This window comes from Coturnix japonica, chromosome 4, assembly GCF_054131305.1.
Source record: "Coturnix japonica strain WE chromosome 4, WE-NBRP24, whole genome shotgun sequence".
NCBI lineage: Eukaryota > Metazoa > Chordata > Aves > Galliformes > Phasianidae > Coturnix > Coturnix japonica.
The window spans coordinates 28,381,459-28,391,812 of NC_140666.1; the positions used below are offsets into that span (position 1 = coordinate 28,381,459).

The window sequence follows — 10,354 nt, forward strand, 5'->3', positions numbered from 1 at the left end:
TGTTTCAGACATCTGTAACTGTTGAACAATTTTGTATCACAGCTTCAGGTACTCCCTTTGTTTTTTAAATTAAGCGAGATGGTAAATGCTTAGCATACTTATTTGCTTAGCATTTACAACTTGTAACCTTGTAGCTAATGAAACGAATTTAACTGGACCTGAAGTGATCGGGCAGTTGCACTAGATTATCTCTGAAGGCCCCTTCTAACTGAACTGTACCATTCAACTCAGCTTTTCCCCGTTCATTTTCCACTTCTGATTTTCAGTTCAAGACCTTGTTACTCTGCTGCATGAACTACTTTTTTTCCCCCTCTGAAGTGTTTTTGATGGGTCTTGCGTTTTCCCCTCAAAAGTTCATACCTTCATTTTCTTTTCTCACATTCAGTCAGGTATTGATATACTATATATAATTCAGATATATTCCCCCCAATGCTTAGTGACTTAAGCTTCTGTCCCTCTCTTCAGTTTTTAAAGTTTCTGTTTATCTCAAGAAATCCTCTTCAGACATTTGAATGCTTATTCTCGTGGCACAGGACAATGACATGCTGGTTAAATTGCAATAATAATAATTTTTAAAAAAAACTTGCAAACTTTGCAGTTTTTAAGTTCATGACATTTAAATGCAGTTGTTGGATGTCTGAATTGATGCATGTTTTGATAGCTACTTTTCTTTCCATTACAGATTCTTGCTTTTCTGTGAAGTTTCCTGCTTTATTTTGTCATTGCATTTTTCAAGTTTCTCTTTGTGATAATCTGCTGAACCAGAGTAACTGCATCTTGCTTTTTTCTAGCATCTTTTTTGACATGTTCTCACTGCTTTCCCTGACTTAGGTTTCTATCTTGTAGCTGTCATTCCACTAGCTTTACATCTATGATTCCAATCACTATTTGATCTCTTCTAATGGAATCAGTCAGTATGACATAATTACATGGCTGACTTTCTTAGTGAGTGTCAGTCAAACATCCCTCAAATTTAGAGAAATGAAAGAAATCCTGTTCTTTCAGAAATGTGTGATGACAATGACATCCTTCAGAAGTTTCACTTTTCTTAGAAGTACAATATTTTTCCTACAAACTCCGAGATAGTTGCTCTAGTCTGTTGTAGTATCATACTAATAAGGAGTGGAGAACTTCAGGTACTGCCATAATGAACATCAGGTGGCTTTTGTGACTGCTTTTGAGTACAACCACTTACATGTGGATTCAAAAGCTTGTCTGAATCTTCTCTAAGACCCTTCAGGATTGCTAGAGAGCATTACATACTTCTAACTTCCACCAGCACTATTTTCTCTGTCCTTATGTCTTTAAAACTGACAGTTTCAAGAGCTTACTTCAATTTTGTGCAATAGGTCTAAAAAGTCTAGTGTTAGAGAGATTACCATGAGGTCAAAAACACTGCATATGTTTTGATATGTTTCTTTGTTTATGTAGCAAATAAGCAACACACTAAATGCTTTCAAAAAACTACTAGGGAGGGATATAAAACTGACTTCTTGCCAGTGTGCAAGTATTAAGTGCTGAATCACAGCTCTGATTATCTGACTATAATTCCAGAGGCTGATTTTTTTTTTTTTTTCCTCAGTCTCACTTCTTTGCCTCTTTCCCTCATACAGTTCTAAGACTATAGTCTTCTTGTGATGCCAGCTTATGTCTAAATACCAGTTTACCTATTTATGCACACTAAAATGATAGTGGTGAATACACACTGTGATAAGGATGTTCAACAGAAGCCAAAACTGTAGTTGGAGACCATGCTGAAGTCAGAGCTACATTCTCATGCAAGAAGATCATATACTTAAAGGTCACAACAGGATAAATTGCATCACCAGTTCAGATTGCTGGACATCATGACTGTCATTTGAGATGATATGATTTATTACAACATCTCTAACGATACTTATTTGAATATGGGTATTTATTGAACTTGAACTCTACAGGGCCAAGCAAGTTCTTAAGTAAAGCTTAGAAAAAGAAATCCATTAAATAACAGTGGGTTATTTGGTTTGATATTATAGTCTTTGAATAACTGGATCAAATTTCATTGGGATATCTATAGTATGTACTGACTGGAGTCTCTTTGCTGATGACTTGAACTGGACAATTTTGTCATTATTTCACACAGTTTGAGAGCTAAGAAAAAGTTCTTTTCTAAGAACGTTAGGACCTTCTTTCACCTTTTCTCAGAATACCTCAGAGATGAAAGGAAGTCTAGTCCTCCCTCTAGCATACTAGGAATTTCTTTGCTTTGGACTACATTGGCCACTCCACTTGAGCTTAAGTGGTGTCTATCCCTGACAATAAAGAGATAACAGTCTTTTTGGTGTGCTTGGTTGTCTGACTCTGTGAGGAGGTGTGCCAGCTGCACTGCTGTGCAGGAGCCTCCCCACAGCACCTGGATGTAATGAAGAAATCTTGTCATCACTCCTATGCAGATGGAGTACTCTGTCCCCAGATACAGTACACTCTGCTGTCTCAGAGATGGCCCAAATTTATTTCATGTATATTCATTTAGCATGAAATGTTCAAAGTTTTAACAGGAAATTATAACATAATTTAATTAATTTAATGTACAGAAATCTAAATCTCATCTGTAATTGTTAATCTTTTCTAATTTGCCATTCTAAAAGGATGATAACCATGCTGCTAATGTCAAAACGACTGAAATATTAACACAGCTCTTAACACTAGTTGTACCTTAAAAGATTATCTGCAGTGTATGTCAGGACAACCAGATTAATGTTAAAAGGCTAAATAATTCTAAAGTACTTTAGTTTCTTAATAACAGTTAAGATAATATCTTGTTTTATGCTTAAATATATCAATATCAACACTAAGTGTTCAGAATTAAACCCTGATCTTTTGAACACTTCCACTTAATTACTTGCTTTATATTTAAAGCCATTTAAAAAACATTCAGGATTTATTGTTAGGGAAGGACATTTGGGCCAGATTTGTGATTTTATTAGCCTACTGAAGATTGATGCTAGCTGTTGAAAAGTACACCTTCATTATACACGCAATTTATGACTTTTTTAATGCTAGTAAATATGACAGCTACTCTTCATCCTGATAAAATGGTTGAGACAGTGAAGACTGGCAGATACAGGAGTATCTACTGACTTACATTCAGAATTTCTACTAACTTATGTTTTTTTGATTCTTTAATAAAGTAATTATTAACTGGGAACATTAACTCTGAACAGGGGAGAAAGCAGCAGCTGGCACCAAAGAGGATCTTATAAGGCTTAAAAGCAGAGCCTGTCTCTCCAACTAGGGCACACGGTGTTCTGAAACCCTGCAGTTCTTGGTTACATTCCCATGCATGTTTTGCAGAAAGCACACAAGACCAAGAAACTGCAGTCACCCAAGACATACCTGAAACACCGCTAGTCTTCTTGGTCTTCACAGCATCCATTATTATGATTACATCTTGAATACTGCTCAAAATTCTGTTTGTTCAAATGGACTTTCTTGGACAGTTTCACTGTAATAAGGACATAATGGTCATTTTTAGAATTACTAAGATGTACGTTTCAAATCTACCTCATCTGTTTCATTGTTTGTAGAGCTTGAAATTAAGTGAAAATTGTCATAACATCTCTGATCAGATAATTCTCCTTAAGAAAATTATTTTTACAGAATTCCTTGTAAAGTCAAGAAAACATGAAACATGTCAGCATCAGAACACATTAGATTTATTATCTGGAAGAGTTAAAGCTAACTTGGTTCTACTCGAAGCTATTTCAGCAGCTTGCCAAAAAGGAATATACATGCTTCTGCTTAGATTATGGTTTTCAATTTTGCTAGCTAATTTTCCATTAACAGACTGGCATCTAACTTGAGTGGTTAATTAGAAAACATAAAATATTTCTCACTTTTCAACCCTAAAATGTGAGAAAGGAGAAAAGTTAAAAAGGAGAAGAGCAATGATGTATATGTGCTGAATCAGAAACTGAAGTTAAGCTAGGTGAATAATAGTTAGGTAATGCTACACCCTAGGAAAACATCTCTGTCATAGTGACAGAGATCTCTCTTCAGCAGTGCTGATTTCATTCCTTTGACAGCAAGACAGATAGCTTTATAACAGACTGCCAGCTTGCCAGGAGGTGATGTGTACCTCTTTCAGCATTTTGTGCCCTGCTTCATGCCAGACATTGGCTGCGTTGGTTCATTAGCTAGGCAGCCCTCCTGGTACATTCTGCAGCATTACAGATATATCAGTCCATTTTCTCATGCAATAGATAAGAGGAAATAGCTTTTCTGCTGATTTGTTTCAGATTTGTACACTGGTGTAGCAGCAGGCAGAAGCTCAAACCATAACCCTGGGAAAAGATCCATAACTCTGGCAATTATCAGCAATAGTGATTATGTACAATAAATTCATATCCCACTTGTTTCAAAAGGAAGTTCTTTGGCTCTTGAGTTAAGGATGAATTTCATCTGCCCTTGTCCCTTTTCAGCACTAAGTGTATATAAAGGCTGCAAAAAAACCTGTGGGCAGAAAATTTACTCCCACTCCCTGAGAACTATCAGCACCTACCGCTCATATGTGCATAGCTTTTGGGGATTCCAAGTTGCAGTGGATTATTGTTCAGGGAGCTGGAAGTCAAAGATGCAATTTTTTTCCCTTGTCTCTAAGCTTCATGTTCTCTATTGTATTGTCAAGTGTAAAGGACACTTAGGATCTGCTTTAGTGTTTTCTGTGTCATTGGGCAAAACTGTGTTACCAGACAAGCAATAAGAGTGCTCATAGGAAATAGATACTCTGACGTAAAATCTATACAGGAAGTAATAGAATTTCTATAGTTGATAATCTCATATATTTAGTTGCAGCTAGACAGAACCTCATTAAGTAAATTACTGAGCCCCACTGCCTTTATTTTTCTATCAATGGCATCTAATCATCTGCATAAATAAAAATATTTAATGAAAGTTAAAATCTTTATTAGTCATTAACACGTAATATATTAATATTTATCTGACATAAAGCATCTTTGACTGTTTAATATATTCTGTATATTATACATGGCCATTTTACAAAGGGCCAAATTGTCTTAAGCTGTTACAATTTCTGATAACAGCAGAAATGACGTTGCAGCAAGCATGATTACTTGTGAAAATACAATTAAATTAGAACATTTACTTTCATTATTTAAAAATTTGTTATATTTGCATAATTTATAAAATTGAAATTAAAAAAAGGTTATTTTCATCAAAATTATTGACTTCTTTAACTTGTATTTGATTCTCTGAAAAATTACTGTTTCATCCTTTAGTTGCCTTCCTTTGACTATTCAGATTTATTGTACCTTGACTAGCAATTCGTTCTTCACAGGTTAACTGAGATGAAGCTTTAAGAAAATATTTTTTGTTATTATTTATTAAAAAGTAGCAGAGGAGAATTTCAACCATTATTTTGTGGGATTTGTAATATTTTGCTTTGTTTTTCATATTTTCTTATCTTCCCAAAATTATTTATCCTCTTCCTATCAGAAAACATAATTCTACTTATTTTCTTTAAAACTGTGATTTTAAAAAGAATTTAAAAATGAACATCTTTATCATAGATAGTGGAATGCATCATGTGAGTGTGTGTTTGTCAGGAAGATGTTATAAGCCAATCTACTCTACAAGGAGGATAGGAACTACAGAATCTTTGCTGATACAGCATCACCTTGTCTTTCACACACAAGTTCAATCTTCAACTTAGAAATGGCAAGAGGGTAGTAAAAATAACTTATTATCTACATATGTAATTATACAGTCTAATGTGAAAACAAATGAAAAAAAAATAAATCAGGGTTATTGTTTTTTGGTTTTTTTTGGTTTTTTTTTTGCCTTTTTTGTTTGTTTGTTCAGGTTGGATGTCAGTAAATACTTGAGAGAGCAGTCAGGCAGTGGAACAGGATGCCCAGGGAGGTGGTGGAGTCACTGACCCTGGAGGTGTTCAAGAAATGCTTAGAGGTTGTACTGATGGACATGTTTTAGTGGTAAATATTGGTGATAGGTGAGCAGTTGGACTTGGAGGTATTTTCCAATATTTCCAAACTTGGTGATTCTAATATTCTATATGAAATGAATTTTAAGAGCATTTCCTTGTTGACGATAGAAATTATTAAAAGTCCAATAATATTAGCACACAGAGTCCTTGACTGAGGCTCATTTATGAACATCAATTTAAGTTATATTGTAAAGAAAATTTCAGCACAGGCCAGGCACTTATGTTTGTTACATCTACAATATGATATCAACCGTCCAAGAGTCCTGTCTGAAGGCTGAACCCTGGGGTTCAGTTGAAATTGAGGCCTATTTTTTTTTTTCTTATTTATTTTTGAGTGTGGGAAGAAAACAGAAACAAGATGTGTCAGTAATTGAGCGCTTCAACGGAAACAGTCGGTTTTAAGTGACAGACCTCCAAGTTATTTAAGCATATAATAGTAAAGCTGCATACAAATACAACACAACTGAAGGTCAAAGGCTTTACACTTTACAGACTTTAATGTTTCAGAAATAAATTCTCTGCTAAACTGAAATTACGGCATTAGTACCTATGTGAAATATGTAAAAATATGTCTGCAAAAAGTTGTTGGATTTTTAAACATAAATAGCTGTGTATCTTCTTGCACATGTCCATCAATGTAATATCAGAGTGTTTTAATGAATTTGTAATAGCATGCTCAAATTCCTTTTGTGTTTATTCTATGTGAACATCTGAATAATTAAGTTTTACTGGAATGGATTTTATGGAATATGAGTTTCAAAGACATGTTAGAAATATTAATTGACTGAATATTTAATGTCCTATTTCATCTTCTTTTTTCTGAAAATAATTGCTTGGTCTCTTAAAATACAGAACACCATTTGTCTTTGCTGACCAGCTACAGCTGCAGTGTATTTTTTTCCCATGTTTAGAAAGATTATTAATATGACAGTTCTGCTGGTCTCCCATCAAAATCTCCCTAGAATCTGGGTATTAATCTAAAAAATTATGAAATTCAAGAAAATCGATTGAGCTACAGATATTTAATGAACAAAAGCTGAGAGTATCTTATTTATGAATTTCATTAGGAAACTGCACCATAGCATGATCTCACTGGTTGCAAGACAGCTTCAAAACCACCAGTTTTTCTTCAAAGACTCTATCAGTCCAGACAGCACGTAATTCAGAGAATTGGCTTCCTCCCTAGTGCTTTTCCACTGTGGGAATGTTGATACTGTAATATAAATACATAGCTTGCATGTTTTGCAGCTGTCATGAGATGTTTTAACTGGCTTAAAAAGGTAGCCAAAATGATAATAGCAGATTAATCATGGTAATAATCTCATTACATATGTACTTTGTAGAGCTTTACTTCTGAACTGATCAGTGTGGGCTATTTTTACAATCAATAATGATAATTACACATTCATCTGACACAATCTTTTTGTGAGCAACTGCAATATGGAAATATGAAAACAAAGAAAGATTTTTTAAATCCTAAAGTTAGGTAGTATAAAGCTTGGGTTTCCTTTGATTTCTGTTTCAAGCACATAAACTCTAAGTCTGTGCTTATGAAAAATTTTCTTAGACTTTTTTCTCATATTTTCATTTGATCTTAACAAAAGCTGAAGGTAAAAGCTTACTATGTTATGATTAGAAAATACAAGTATACAAACAATTTAACGTACCATTTGTTTGTAATATTCCTTATCCATTTAGCATCCCTATGTGTTCCACAGGAACTTGTAAACCTCTGAATTCTTAACAGCTTGAATGCATTTAAGAATACATTTAGAACAGACTGTCTTAGGTTAGTCAGAAAATACACAAAGAATTGTATGAAAATCCAGAATTATTTCTCTCTCTTGAATTGTTACCTATGAGCTATATTCGTGAGTTATGGATTAATTCACCTCCATTATTTGTTATTATTTTACTTAACAACCTAGTTAGATAAAAAAGACTAAACATTGAAAGATTAGGGTTTTGGTGTGTTTGTTGTTGTTGTTGTTTTTTCCCCCCCAGTTTTATAATTAAAACATTGAGTATCAAAATAGATCTCAATTTTCTTTGGCTTTGCTAAAGACAACATCCTTATTGGAATGTTACACAAAATTCAGTTAATTTTAATGCAGTCTTTATATGCCCGAAGCAACTGTTGAAGAGATCCTGATTCCAAAGCATTTCAGACCTACAATTGAAGAGTATACTGTAAATTTTTACATTATTGTGTCATTCATTTTTATTTTTTTTTCACTGATCCTGTTGTATTTGGGAATATTTTTCTCCTTTGCTATGGGGTTAACATTTACTTAGTTCATTTTTATATTCATCAGAACTGTTATGGACTGCATGCAGACAGACAGAAACGTACCTCACATTGCTGAGTGACCTCTCTGAACTGGGAGATGAAGGAAATTGCTGAATTTCAAGGAGAAATATCTGTCCTCTGCTTGCAGAATGCACTCTGCTAAAACAAAAAGGCACAAATGGAGAAAAGGAGGGTATAGTTATAAATTATATTATCTCAGTTTCTTCAGAGATCCTTTTTAATTATGAGAAAATTACAGTAGCTTTCATAAGGCAAAGACATAGTTCTGTTCTGTCTGCAGCTCCCTACAATTAAATCTTTAAAATCCTCAGCAGTAGAATAGCAAATTGCCTCTTTTCTGTTTCAGAAACCTAAATTACCAGAAGAGGTAGATGAAGTCAATTTCCATTGCTGGCAACTTCCTTCCCTTCTCCTGCATCCACAAATGTGGCTCCCACTGTGAAATGCTGTTGCTTGACAGGTCTCACTTAAGCGAACAGGTTGCTGAGGGAGCCAGAGCTGACTACTTTATGTGAGGATCTAAAAATAAATAAATAAAGTGAACAAACCTAAATCTTTAAAATCAATGAGCATGAGGCAAAACATCAAGCTACTTTCCTACTTTGAAGAGGAAAGAGAAACAAGCAGATTTTAATGTCACAATAAGAACTAGGTAGAAAATACTAAGCTGGCAATAGGTTGTTAGGGAGTCATATGCAAGATACGTTGAATGCGATCTTGAGGACAGTACCAGAAAGGACAGTGAGACAAAGATGTTAATTCCTGCCACCTACAGGAAGACAAAGAACTTGATACTTACCACCTACTTCCTAGGGTGCTGATTTTAAATCATCAGTTTTAAAAACAGTGCAGAGAACTGGCTGAATGCTTTGATGAAATTTTGATCTTAAGCTAATAAACCAGGTATTCACTAGTGCTTTTTGTATCTTTATATAAACAGCTGCAGTGAGTTCTGGATGAAAGCCCATTGCAAGAAAGGTGAGTGGTATATGCGTGTCTCTAGTTTCTACAAGCACCACTCTGCCACTATATCCATTGCATTTATCAAGGTAACACTTCAGAAAATCAAGCACTAACACACATTCAAAAATCAAGTTAATTACTGTCTATGTCTGATTTGAAGAATTTTGATCTAAACTTTGAGGATATGTTGTGGATTTTAAAAATAGGAATAATTAAACAAAATAATCAGCAAAGTAAACCATTATCTGACTTTTAAAAATCCTAAGATCAAAAATAATGCCTTTGGGCATTATTTGATGCTACAGATGAAAATCACTATGTTTACAGTAACTCTCCTTCTATTGCTCTTTATTTCCATCAGGTGATGAACATGGGATGAACAACTTAGGAAGCTTAGGTTATGAGAATAACAAATGTTCAAAAGACTTCTTCAAAAACAAATACAGATTACAGATGTAAGTGTACAGGCCTAAGAACAATTTATAATCCTTGTATCAGTCTGAAATATTGAATAGCAGCAGCCTTTTATTATGCCCAGGGACAGAGCCAAATCTGACTACACTCTCTGCAGTCTTTATCTTGATACTTCACAGTAAATGCTCTCACTGATGGTTCTGCTGACAATTTGTCTGTTAGACCGCATCATTTCCATGCATGTGCTCTTTCCAAAGAAACAGAAAAACTTCTAAAAAATATACTGACATAGTGGTGCCCATTTTCAGAAAAGCCTATGATACTTTTATTAATTATACCTCTATACTGAGAAGGAAAGATTTCTTTTTGAGTACCCTGCTGCTGATAAAGCAAGAGCATGACAATATTGAAATACAAAAACAGTGTAGTGTTCATAACTCTTTCATCATTCTAATTTCTTACATTATAAGCACTGGAAGGTTTTTGTTTGTTTCAGATATGTGAAAATTATATGAAATCTTTAATGCGTTGACTCAAAGCTCTAAAAAAATTATAACTTAAGGTTTCTGTGCACCATAAAATTAATTTTTATTCTAATTCACCAGCATAACTCTAATTAATTAATTAGGGCTTAATTAATTAATTAATTAGGGTTTCCATTTAAT

General features: G+C 34.2%; 1 long non-coding RNA gene across 1 annotated transcript; it reads right to left on the bottom strand.

Moving 5' to 3' along the window:
* Positions 1–1,575: 1,575 nt before the first annotated feature.
* LOC146761010 (uncharacterized) lies at positions 1,576–8,789 on the bottom strand. Its single transcript, XR_014945739.1, has 3 exons — positions 8,672–8,789; positions 8,355–8,447; positions 1,576–3,484 (listed from the first exon to the last, which is right to left on the bottom strand). It is a non-coding gene; the product is annotated as an uncharacterized LOC146761010 (long non-coding RNA).
* Positions 8,790–10,354: the final 1,565 nt, after the last annotated feature.